General features: G+C 52.3%; 1 pseudogene; it reads right to left on the bottom strand.

The window, feature by feature from the left end:
• Window positions 1-232: 232 nt before the first annotated feature.
• The window catches only part of LOC144737346 (uncharacterized), a 34043-nt pseudogene continuing 22369 nt past the window's right edge, over window positions 233-11906 (bottom strand).

Here is an 11906-nt window from a genome sequence, read left to right as displayed (position 1 = left end):
GTTGGAGCTGCTGTTGTTGGACCTGCTGTTGTTGGAGCTGCTGTTGTTGGAGCTGCTGTTGTTGGAGCTGCTGTTGTTGGAGCTGCTGTTGTTGGAGCTGCTGTTGTTTGAACTGGGGTTGTTGGAGCTGCTGTTGTTGGAGCTGCTGTTGTTGGAGCTGCTGTTGTTGGAGCTGCTGTTGTTGGAGCTGCTGTTGTTGGAGCTGCTGTTGTTGGAGCTGCTGTTGTTGGAGCTACTGTTGTTGGAACTGCTGTTGTTGGAGCTGCTGTTGTTGGAGCTGCTGTTGTTGGAGCTGCTGTTGTTGGAGCTGCTGTTGTTGGAGCTGCTGATGTTGGAGCTGCTGTTGTTGGACCTGCTGTTGTTGGAGCTGCTGTTGTTGGAGCTGCTGTTGTTGGACCTGGGGTTGTTGGAGCTGCTGTTGTTGGAGCTGCTGTTGTTGGACCTGCTGTTGTTGGAGCTGCTGTTGTTGGACCTGGAGTTGTTGGAGCTGCTGTTGTTGGAGCTGCTGTTGTTGGACCTGCTGTTGTTGGAGCTGCTGTTGATGGAGCTGCTGTTGTTGGAGCTGCTGTTTTTGGAGCTGCTGTTGTTGGAGCTGCTGTTGTTGGAGATGCTGTTGTTGGCCCTGGGGTTGTTGGAGCTGCTGTTGTTGGAGCTGCTGTTGTTGGAGCTGCTGTTGTTGGAGCTGCTGATGTTGGAGCTGCTGTTGTTGGACCTGCTGTTGTTGGAGCTGCTGTTGTTGGAGCTGCTGTTGTTGGACCTGGGGTTGTTGGAGCTGCTGTTGTAGGAGCTGCTGTTGTTGGACCTGCTGTTGTTGGAGCTGCTGTTGTTGGACCTGGAGTTGTTGGAGCTGCTGTTGTTGGAGCTGCTGTTGTTGGACCTGCTGTTGTTGGAACTGCTGTTGATGGAGCTGCTGTTGTTGGAGCTGCTGTTGTTGGAGCTGCTGTTGTTGGAGCTGCTGTTGTTGGAGATGCTGTTGTTGGACCTGGGGTTGTTGGAGCTGCTGTTGTTGGAGCTGCTGTTGTTGGCGCTGCTGTTGTTGGAGCTGCTGTTGTTTGAACTGGGGTTGTTGGAGCTGCTGTTGTTGGAGCTGCTGTTGTTGGAGCTGCTGTTGTTGGAGCTGCTGTTGTTGGAGCTGCTGTTGTTGGAGCTGCTGTTGTTGGAACTGCTGTTGTTGGAGCTGCTGTTGTTGGAGCTGCTGTTGTTGGAGCTGCTGTTGTTGGAACTGCTGTTGTTGGAGCTGCTGTTGTTGGAGCTGCTGTTGTTGGAGATGCTGTTGTTGGACCTGGGGTTGTTGGAGCTGCTGTTGTTGGAGCTGCTGTTGTTGGAGCTGCTGTTGTTGGAGCTGCTGTTGTTTGAACTGGGGTTGTTGGAGCTGCTGTTGTTGGAGCTGCTGTTGTTGGAGCTGCTGTTGTTGGAGCTGCTGTTGTTGGAGCTGCTGTTGTTGGAGCTGCTGTTGTTGGACCTGGGGTTGTTGGAGCTGCTGTTGTTGGATCTGCTGTTGTTGGACCTGCTGTTGTTGGAGCTGCTGTTGTTGGACCTGGAGTTGTTGGAGCTGTTGTTGTTGGAGCTGCTGTTGTTGGACCTGCTGTTGTTGGAGCTGCTGTTGATGGAGCTGCTGTTGTTGGAGCTGCTGTTGTTGGAGCTGCTGTTGTTGGAGCTGCTGTTGTTGGAGATGCTGTTGTTGGCCCTGGGGTTGTTGGAGCTGCTGTTGTTGGAGCTGCTGTTGTTGGAGCTGCTGTTGTTGGAGCTGCTGATGTTGGAGCTGCTGTTGTTGGACCTGCTGTTGTTGGAGCTGCTGTTGTTGGAGCTGCTGTTGTTGGACCTGGGGTTGTTGGAGCTGCTGTTGTAGGAGCAGCTGTTGTTGGACCTGCTGTTGTTGGAGCTGCTGTTGTTGGACCTGGAGTTGTTGGAGCTGCTGTTGTTGGAGCTGCTGTTGTTGGACCTGCTGTTGTTGGAGCTGCTGTTGATGGAGCTGCTGTTGTTGGAGCTGCTGTTGTTGGAGCTGCTGTTGTTGGAGCTGCTGTTGTTGGAGATGCTGTTGTTGGACCTGGGGTTGTTGGAGCTGCTGTTGTTGGAGCTGCTGTTGTTGGAGCTGCTGTTGTTGGAGCTGCTGTTGTTTGAACTGGGGTTGTTGGAGCTGCTGTTGTTGGAGCTGCTGTTGTTGGAGCTGCTATTGTTGGAGCTGCTGTTGTTGGAGCTGCTGTTGTTGGAGCTGCTGTTGTTGGAACTGCTGTTGTTGGAGCTGCTGTTGTTGGAGCTGCTGTTGTTGGAGCTGCTGTTGTTGGAACTGCTGTTGTTGGAGCTGCTGTTGTTGGAGCTGCTGTTGTTGGAGATGCTGTTGTTGGACCTGGGGTTGTTGGAGCTGCTGTTGTTGGAGCTGCTGTTGTTGGAGCTGCTGTTGTTGGAGCTGCTGTTGTTTGAACTGGGGTTGTTGGAGCTGCTGTTGTTGGAGCTGCTGTTGTTGGAGCTGCTGTTGTTGGAGCTGCTGTTGTTGGAGCTGCTGTTGTTGGAGCTGCTGTTGTTGGAACTGCTGTTGTTGGAGCTGCTGTTGTTGGAGCTGCTGTTGTTGGAGCTGCTGTTGTTGGAACTGCTGTTGTTGGAGCTGCTGTTGTTGGAGCTGCTGTTGTTGAAGCTGCTGTTGTTGGACCAGGTGTTGTTGGAACTGCTGTTGTTGGAGCTGCTGTTGTTGGAGCTGCTGTTGTTGGAGCTGCTGTTGTTGGAGCTGCTGTTGATGGAGCTGCTGTTGTTGGAGCTGCTGTTGTTGGAGCTGCTGTTGTTGGAGCTGCTGTTGATGAAGCTGCTGTTGTTGGACCAGGTTTTGTTGGAATTGCTGTTGTTGGAGCTGCTGTTGTTGGAGCTGCTGTTGTTGGAGCTGCTGTTGATGGAGCTGCTGTTGTTGGAGCTGCTGTTGTTGGACCTGCTGTTGTTGGAGCTGTTGTTGATGAAGCTGCTGTTGTTGGACCAGGTGTTGTTGGAATTGCTGTTGTTGGAGCTGCTGTTGTTGGAGATGCTGTTCTTGGAGCTGCTGTTGTTGGACCAGGTGTTGTTGGAACTGCTGTTGTTGGAGCTGCTGTTGTTGGAACTGCTGTTGTTGGAACTGTTGTTGTTGGAGCTGCTGTTGTTGGAGCTGCTGTTGTTGGAGCTGCTGTTGTTGGACCAGGTGTTGTTGGAACTGCTGTTGTTGGAGCTGCTGTTGTTGGAGCTGCTGTTGTTGGAACTGCTGTTGTTGGAGCTGCTGTTGTTGGAGCTGCTGTTGTTGGAACTGCTGTTGTTGGAGCTGTTGTTGTTGGAGCTGCTGTTGTTGCAGCTGCTGTTCTTGGACCTGCTGTTGTTGTAACTGGGGTTGTTGGAGCTGCTGTTGTTGGAGCTGCTGTTGTTGGAGCTGCTGTTGTTGGAGCTGCTGTTGTTGGAACTGCTGTTGTTGGAACTGCTGTTGTTGGAGCTGCTGTTGTTGGAGCTGCTGTTGTTGGAGCTGCTGTTGTTGGAGCTGCTGTTGTTGGAGCTGCTGTTGTTGGACCAGGTGTTGTTGGAGCTCCTGTTGTTGGAGCTGCTGTTGTTGGAGCTGCTGTTGTTGGAGCTGTTGTTGTTGGAGCTGCTGTTGATGGAGCTGCTGTTGTTGGAGCTGCTATTGTTGGAGCTGCTGTTGTTGGAGCTACTGTTGTTGGAGCTGCTGTTGTTGGAGCTGCTGTTGTTGGACCTGGAGTTGTTGGAGCTGCTGTTGTTGGAGCTGCTGTTGTTGGACCTGCTGTTGTTGGAGCTGCTGTTGTTGGAGCTGCTGTTGATGGAGCTGCTGTTGATGAAGCTGCTGTTGATGGAGCTGCTGTTGATGGAGCTGCTTTTGATGGAGCTGCTGTTGTTGGAGCTGCTGTTGTTGGACCTGCTGTTGATGGAGCTGCTGTTGATGGAGCTGCTGTTGTTGGAGCTGCTGTTGATGGAGCTGCTGTTGTTGGAGCTGCTGTTGATGGAGCTGCTGTTGTTGGAGCTGCTGTTGATGGAGCTGTTGTTGTTGGAGCTGCTGTTGTTGGAGCTGCTGTTTTTGGAGCTGCTGTTGATGGAGCTGCTGTTGTTGGAGCTGCTGTTGATAGAGCTGCTGTTGTTGGAGCTGCTGTTGTTGGAGCTGCTGTTGATGGAGCTGCTGTTGTTGGAGCTGCTGTTGTTGGAGCTGCTGTTGTTGGAGCTGCTGTTGTTGAACCTGGAGTTGTTGGAGCTGCTGTTGTTGGAGCTGCTGTTGTTGGACCTGCTGTTTTTGGAGCTGCTGTTGATGGAGCTGCTGTTGTTGGAGCTGCTGTTGTTGGAGCTGCTGTTGTTGGAGCTGCTGTTGTTGGACCAGGTGTTGTTGGAGCTGCTGTTGTTGGAGCTGCTGTTGTTGGAGCTGCTGTTGTTGGAGCTGCTGTTGATGGAGCTGCTGTTGTTGGAGCTGCTGTTGTTGGAGCTGCTGTTGTTGGAGCTGCTGTTGTTGGAGCTGCTGTTGATGGAGCTGCTGTTGTTGGAGCTGCTGTTGTTGGAGCTGCTGCTGTTGTTGGAGCTGCTGCTGTTGTTGGAGCTGCTGTTGTTGGAGCTGCTGTTGTTGGAGCTGCTGTTGTTGGAGCTGCTGTTGTTGGAGCTGCTGTTGTTGGAGCTGCTGCTGTTGTTGGACCTGGAGTTGTTGGAGCTGCTGCTGTTGTTGGAGCTGCTGTTGTTGGAGCTGCTGCTGTTGTTGGAGCTGCTGTTGTTGGAGCTGCTGCTGTTGTTGGAGCTGCTGTTGTTGGAGCTGCTGTTGTTGGAGCTGCTGTTGTTGGAGCGGCTGCTGTTGTTGGACCTGGAGTTGTTGGAGCTGCTGTTGTTGGAGCTGCTGTTGTTGGAGCTGCTGCTGTTGTTGGAGCTGCTGTTATTGGAGATGCTGTTGTTGGAGCTGCTGTTGTTGGAGCTGCTGTTGTTGGAGCTGCTGTTGTTGGAGCTGCTCTTGTTGGAGCTGCTGTTGTTGGAGATGCTGTTGTTGGAGCTGCTGATGTTGGAGCTGCTGTTGTTGGAGCTGCTGTTGTTGGACCTGGGGTTGTTGGAGCTGCTGTTGTTGGACCTGGGGTTGTTGGAGCTGCTGTTGTTGGAGCTGCTGTTGTTGGAGCTGCTGTTGTTGGAGCTGCTGTTGTTGGAGCTGCTGTTGTTGGAGATGCTGTTTTTGGACCGGGGGTTGTTGGAGCTGCTGTTGTTGGAGCTGCTGTTGTTTGAGCTGCTGTTGTTGGAGCTGCTGTTGTTGGAGATGATGTTGTTGGACCTGGGGTTGTTGGAGCTGCTGTTGTTGGAGCTGCTGTTGTTGGAGCTGCTGTTGTTGGAGCTGCTGTTGTTGGAGATGCTGTTGTTGGACCTGGGGTTGTTGGAGCTGCTGTTGTTGGAGCTGCTGTTGTTGGAGCTGCTGTTGTTGGAGCTGCTGTTGTTGGAGCTGCTGTTGTTGGAGATGCTGTTGTTGGACCTGGGGTTGTTGGAGCTGCTGTTGTTGGAGCTGCTGTTGTTGGAGCTGCTGTTGTTGGAGCTGCTGTTGTTGGAGATGCTGTTGTTGGACCTGGGGTTGTTGGAGCTGCTGTTGTTGGAGCTGCTGTTGTTGGAGCTGCTGTTGTTGGAGCTGCTGTTGTTGGAGATGCTGTTGTTGGACCTGGGGTTGTTGGAGCTGCTGTTGTTGGAGCTGCTGTTGTTGAAGCTGCTGTTGTTGGAGCTGCTGTTGTTGGACCTGGGGTTGTTGGAGCTGCTGTTGATGGAGCTGCTGTTGTTGGAGCTGCTGTTGCTGGAGCTGCTGTTGTTGGACCTGCTGTTGTTGGAGCTGCTGTTGATGGAGCTGCTGTTGTTGGAGCTGCTGTTGTTGGAGCTGCTGTTGTTGGAGCTGCTGTTGATGGAGCTGCTGTTGTTGGAGCTGCTGTTGTTGGAGCTGCTGTTGTTGGAGCTGCTGTTGTTAGAGCTGCTGTTGTTGGAGCTGCTGTTGTTGGAGCTGCTGTTGTTGGAGATGCTGTTGTTGGACCTGGGGTTGTTGGAGCTGCTGTTGTTGGAGCTGCTGTTGTTGGAGCTGCTGTTGTTGGAGCTGCTGTTGTTGGAGCTGCTGTTGTTGGAGATGCTGTTGTTGGACCTGGGGTTGTTGGAGCTGCTGTTGTTGGAGCTGCTGTTGTTGGAGCTGCTGTTGTTGGAGCTGCTGTTGTTGGAGATGCTGTTGTTGGACCTGGGGTTGTTGGAGCTGCTGTTGTTGGAGCTGCTGTTGTTGGAGCTGCTGTTGTTGGAGCTTCTGTTGTTGGAGATGCTGTTGTTGGACCTGGTGTTGTTGGAGCTGCTGTTGTTGGAGCTGCTGTTGTTGAAGCTGCTGTTGTTGGAGCTGCTGTTGTTGGACCTGGGGTTGTTGGAGCTGCTGTTGATGGAGCTGCTGTTGTTGGAGCTGCTGTTGCTGGAGCTGCTGTTGTTGGACCTGCTGTTGTTGGAGCTGCTGTTGATGGAGCTGCTGTTGTTGGAGCTGCTGTTGTTGGAGCTGCTGTTGTTGGAGCTGCTGTTGTTGGAGCTGCTGTTGATGGAGCTGCTGTTGTTGGAGCTGCTGTTGTTGGAGCTGCTGTTGTTGGTCCTGCTGTTGTTGGAGCTGCTGTTGATGGAGCTGCTGTTGTTGGAGCTGCTGTTGTTGGAGCTGCTGTTGTTGGAGCTGCTGTTGTTGGAGCTGCTGTTGTTGGAGCTGCTGTTGTTGGAGCTGCCGTTGTTGGAGCTGCTGTTGTTGGAGCTGCTGTTGCTCGACCTGGGGTTGTTGGAGCTGCTGTTGTTGGAGCTGCTGTTGTTGGAGATGCTGTTGTTGGAGTTGCTGTTGTTGGACCTGGGGTTGTTGGAGCTGCTGTTGTTGGAGCTGCTGTTGTTGGAGCTGCTGTTGATGGACCTGGAGTTGTTGGAGCTGCTGTTGTTGTAGCTGCTGTTGTTGGAGCTGCTGTTGTTGGAGCTGCTGTTGTTGGAGCTGCTGTTGTTGGAGCTGCTGTTGATGGAGCTGCTGTTGTTGGAGCTGCTGTTGTTGGAGCTGCTGTTGTTGGTCCTGCTGTTGTTGGAGCTGCTGTTGATGGAGCTGCTGTTGTTGGAGCTGCTGTTGTTGGAGCTGCTGTTGTTGGAGCTGCTGTTGTTGGAGCTGCTGTTGTTGGAGCTGCTGTTGTTGGAGCTGCCGTTGTTGGAGCTGCTGTTGTTGGAGCTGCTGTTGCTCGACCTGGGGTTGTTGGAGCTGCTGTTGTTGGAGCTGCTGTTGTTGGAGATGCTGTTGTTGGAGTTGCTGTTGTTGGACCTGGGGTTGTTGGAGCTGCTGTTGTTGGAGCTGCTGTTGTTGGAGCTGCTGTTGATGGACCTGGAGTTGTTGGAGCTGCTGTTGTTGTAGCTGCTGTTGTTGGAGCTGCTGTTGTTGGACCTGCTGTTGTTGGAGCTGCTGTTGATGGAGCTGCTGTTGTTGGAGCTGCTGTTGATGGACCTGGAGTTGTTGGAGCTGATGTTGTTGGAGCTGCTGTTGATGGAGCTGCTGTTGTTGGAGCTGCTGTTGTTGGACCTGCTGTTGTTGGAGCTGCTGTTGATGGAGCTGCTGTTGTTGGAGCTGCTGTTGTTGGACCTGCTGTTGTTGGAGCTGCTGTTGTTGGAGCTGCTGTTGTTGGAGCTGCTATTGATGGACCTGGAGTTGTTGGAGCTGCTGTTGTTGTAGCTGCTGTTGTTGGAGCTGCTGTTGTTGGACCTGCTGTTGTTGTAGCTGTTGCTGTTGGAGCTGCTGTTGTTGGACCTGGAGTTGTTGGAGCTGCTGTTGTTGGAGCTGCTGTTGTTGGAGCTGCTGTTGATGGAGCTGCTGTTATTGTACCTGGATTTGTTGGAGCTGCTGTTGTTGGAGCTGCTGTTGTTGGAGCTGCTGTTGTTGGACCTGGGGTTGTTGGAGCTGCTGTTGTTGGAGCTGCTGTTGTTGGACCTGGGGTTGTTGGAGCTGCTGTTGTTGGAGCTGCTGTTATTGGAGCTGCTGTTGTTGGAGCTGCTGTTGTTGGAGCTGCTGTTGTTGGAGCTGCTGTTGTTGGAACTGCTGTTGTTGTTGGAGTTGCTGTTGTTGGAGCTGCTGTTGTTGGAGCTGCTGTTGTTGGAGCTGCTGTTGTTGTTGGAGCTGCTGTTGTTGGAGCTGCTGTTTTTGGAGTTGTTGTTGGAGCTGCTATTGTTGGAGCTGCTGTTATTGGAGCTGCTGTTGTTGGAGCTGTTGTTGGAGCTGCTATTGTTGGAGCTACTTTTGGTGGAGCTGTTGTTGATGAGTTGTTAGGAGTGTTATAAGCTGCTGCGACTTGTCCCTGCGTTGTTGCCAGCGATGGCATCATGTTTGGTTGTGTTGATGTTGTTTCTGCTGCTGCTCCTGCAGTGTTTGGTGGTGGCATGGTGTTTGTAATTGTTGTGGAAAGCACTGCTGATGTTGTTGTTGTTGTCGTCCGTGTTGTTGTTGTTACTATGGATGGAGTCGCTGGCACTGTTGCTGATGATCTGGTTGTTGAGATTCCTGTAAGACATTGAAAGTAAATCACCACAATTCACACAATTCACTATACCACTATTCACTACACCACTATTCACTACACCACTATACACTCCATTCACTACAGCACTGTTAACAATTGTCAATATATACACAGACACTTATGTAATATTCACCACTTATATCAGTGTAAATATACACACACGCACTTATATGTGTGTTTTTATATATAAGAGCGTGTGTATAAGTGTGTTAAATGTTTATATATGCGTGTGTATATACAAGGGTATGTATGTGTATGTATGTATATGTGTGTATATGTGTATATATATGTGTGTATATATGTGTGTATATATATAGGTCCGGCAAAACAACCCCCTACCTCCTTGCAGTGCCGGACAGGCAACTTTGTCGTGGACAGTGCTGTGGGGGGAGGGCCAATTCCGATTGGCCCTCTCCCCTCATGGCGTCTGTGACCACCACAGTCGCTAAACGGGGGCTCTGGATGGGTGCGAGGGGCTGGTAACCCCTCCACCTTCAATAAATGACCACGAAGCCACGACTAAAATATCCAACTAATAAGCTTGTGTCGGAGGCCCCGGGGGGACAGGCGTCTATGACGTCTCCTGGCCAAACCCCATCTGGCGGAGCCAGGAGATTTAATCTTTACCCTCGGGGCTCCTCCAGAAACAACGACAAGCCACTACGGATGGCCACGTGGAATGATCGAACGCTCACTGCGGAGGAGAGACTGCCACTCCTCTGTCGGGAGCTGGACAGGTACCGCCTGGATCTCTGTGGCATTCAGGAGGTCGGGTGGACCGGCTCTTGCTCCTGCCACCATGAGGGGTGGACAGTCCTCTACTCGGGGCAGGAAACTGCCAAACAACAAGGTGTGGCTCTTCTTCTGAACAAAAAAATGAAGGGGCGTGGGAGCGTGGTGGTGAGGTGTGGGAAGCTGTTAGCTCCAGGCTACTTTTGGCTCGCCTTCCAATTAAACGGAGGCGAGGAGTGGTGGTCGTGGTTACTTATGCCCCCACCGAAGACGAACATCCGTCGAGGAATGCAGGCAAGGCCAATGAGTCAGATGCCTTCTATGACCTCCCGTCACAGGTGCTGGCTAAAGTGGCCCCTCGGGATAGAGTCATCTTACTGGGTGACTTCAATGCCCGAGTTGGTCATGATGCTGACACCTGGTCTGGAGTGATGGGAAGGCATGGGCCAGATCAACTCAATAACAACGGTAAGAGGCTGCTAGATTTTTGTGCAGCCCATGGGCTTGTAATTACCAAAACGCTGTTCTGGCATCGGCGCATCCACACAACATCATGGATGCATGCCGGGTCCAAGGAAGAACATCTGCTGGACTACATAGTGATGGATCAGCGGATGCGAGCCCATGTCCTTGACACCAGGACCAACCGTGGAGCTGATCTGCCCTCTGACCATCGACTTGTCATCTGTAAGATGCGCCTGCCATTCTTCCACTCCGGTGGTGGGTGTACACCCAAGACCCCATTCCAACCTAAGGTGGCCTTGTCTCATTTAGCTGATGAAAGTTTCAAGCGAGAATTTCATCATCGCTTGCGGCTGGGGTTGGCATTGTCCCCCACTCCTCCTCATGTCGAGGGTAAATGGGCGAGGTTTAGGACTGTGACTCATGCTACTGCAATGGCTGCTTTGGGTACACGGTCCAGACCTCCCCTGAGACCCTGGCTGACAGAGGAGGTGTTCAGGATGGTCGAAAAAAAGCAAAAGGCCCACTCTCATCGGCTACAGCATCCCACGTCAGAGAATGAGAAGGCTTACCGCAGCCTTCGCTCGGAGGTTCAGAGAGCCGTGAGGCGCTGCAAGGATGGGTGGTCGTTGCGGGTTGCTGAGGAGATGGAGTCTGCCTCAATGGCCCGCGATCACAAATCCCTATTTAACTCCATCAAAAAAGTAACATGCAGCGCCACATCTATTTCCATCATTAGGGTAAAGAACGGTGATAAATTATCCAACCCCCAGGAACAGGTTGGCAGATTTGATGAGCATTTCTGTGAGGTCCTGGGGGAGGGGGAATACCTCAGCCTGGAAAACATCATGGCACAAAGTGGAGATGACCCTGCTGAGGCTGCGGTGTCTCAAATATTGGAGGAGGAAGTCACCCCCTGTGAGTGGCTGGCTGAGGTGTCATCTGTTGAGGAAGTACTGAAGGCGATCCAGAGTCTGAGACCAGGGCAGAGATGATCTCCCAGGGCAGGGATGATCTCCCAAGCAAAATGCTGAGGGAGGGTGGCGTTTGTGCACAGACTGCCCTACATGACGTCATAACAACAGTCTGGACCACTGGACGGGTTCCGCAGGATGGGAAGGATGCCCTGGTGGTCCCCCTCTTTAAGAAGGGGGACCGCACAGACTGTAACAACTACAGGGGCATCTCACTCCTCAATTGGCCGGGACAAGTCCAGGCAAGGTTATTCAACATCGCCTTGCTAGGCATGCAGAGTCCCGATACGGTTTCAGGCCAGGGCGGTCCTGAACAGATGCCATATTTTCTGTCCGTCTGCTACAGCAGAGGTGTAGAGAATTCCAACAAGACCTACATCTCTGCTTTATTGACCTGGTAAAGGCGTGTGATACCATCAGTAGTCCTGGGCTCTGGGTTGTTCTTCGTGCTTTCGGAGTCCCTGACCCTCTGCTCACGATCATTAAGCACCTTCATGATGGTGAGCGGGCACGGGTAAAACTACGTGGCCAGGCATAGGAGCCATTCCCTGCACACCTTGGGGTGCGACAGGGATGTCCTCTGGCTCCCAAATTAGTTAGCATATATTTTGGCCACGAAGTTCGTGAAGCCTTTAACAGCCGTACCAGAGGAATTTACATCTGGTACAGATACAATGGGAGGCTGATCGATGCCCGGGTGCGGTCAAGGGATGGCTCCCTATTGCTCAACCATGTTAGTATGCCAATGATCTGGTAATTGCTGCTCACTCAGAGGAGGAGTTGAAGGTGCTGCTGCTGAACCTGGAGCTGGCCACCAAGAGGTGGGGCCTTACCATCAGCCCCACCAAAACTAAGCACCTGCCTCGGTATTTTGTACGATCGGACACTCCACTCCCACAACTCCCAATCGGTGATGGCGAAATTGTGGAGAGAGTGAAGAGTTTCCCATACCTGGGCAGTGTGATCATGACCGTGTGTGTGGTTGTCTGTGTGTGTGTGTGGTTAACTGAACCCTGTGGGAGCCTTAGTCTGCTCTGTGAGCCTCAATGATTAACACTGGACCCTATAGGAGCCTTAGTCTGGCTCTGTGAGTCTCAGTGATCAACACTGAACCCTGTGGGAGCCTCAGTCTGGCTCTGTGAGTCTCAGTGATTAACACTGAACCCTGTGGGAGCCTCAGTCTGGCTCTGTTAGCCTCAGAGATTCACAATGAACCCTGTGGGAGCCTCAG

The sequence above is a fragment of the Lampetra planeri genome, chromosome 68, assembly GCF_965212315.1.
Source record: "Lampetra planeri chromosome 68, kcLamPlan1.2.h2, whole genome shotgun sequence".
Taxonomy (NCBI): Eukaryota; Metazoa; Chordata; class Hyperoartia; order Petromyzontiformes; family Petromyzontidae; genus Lampetra; species Lampetra planeri.
This window is presented reverse-complemented; position numbering and strand designations above follow the sequence as displayed.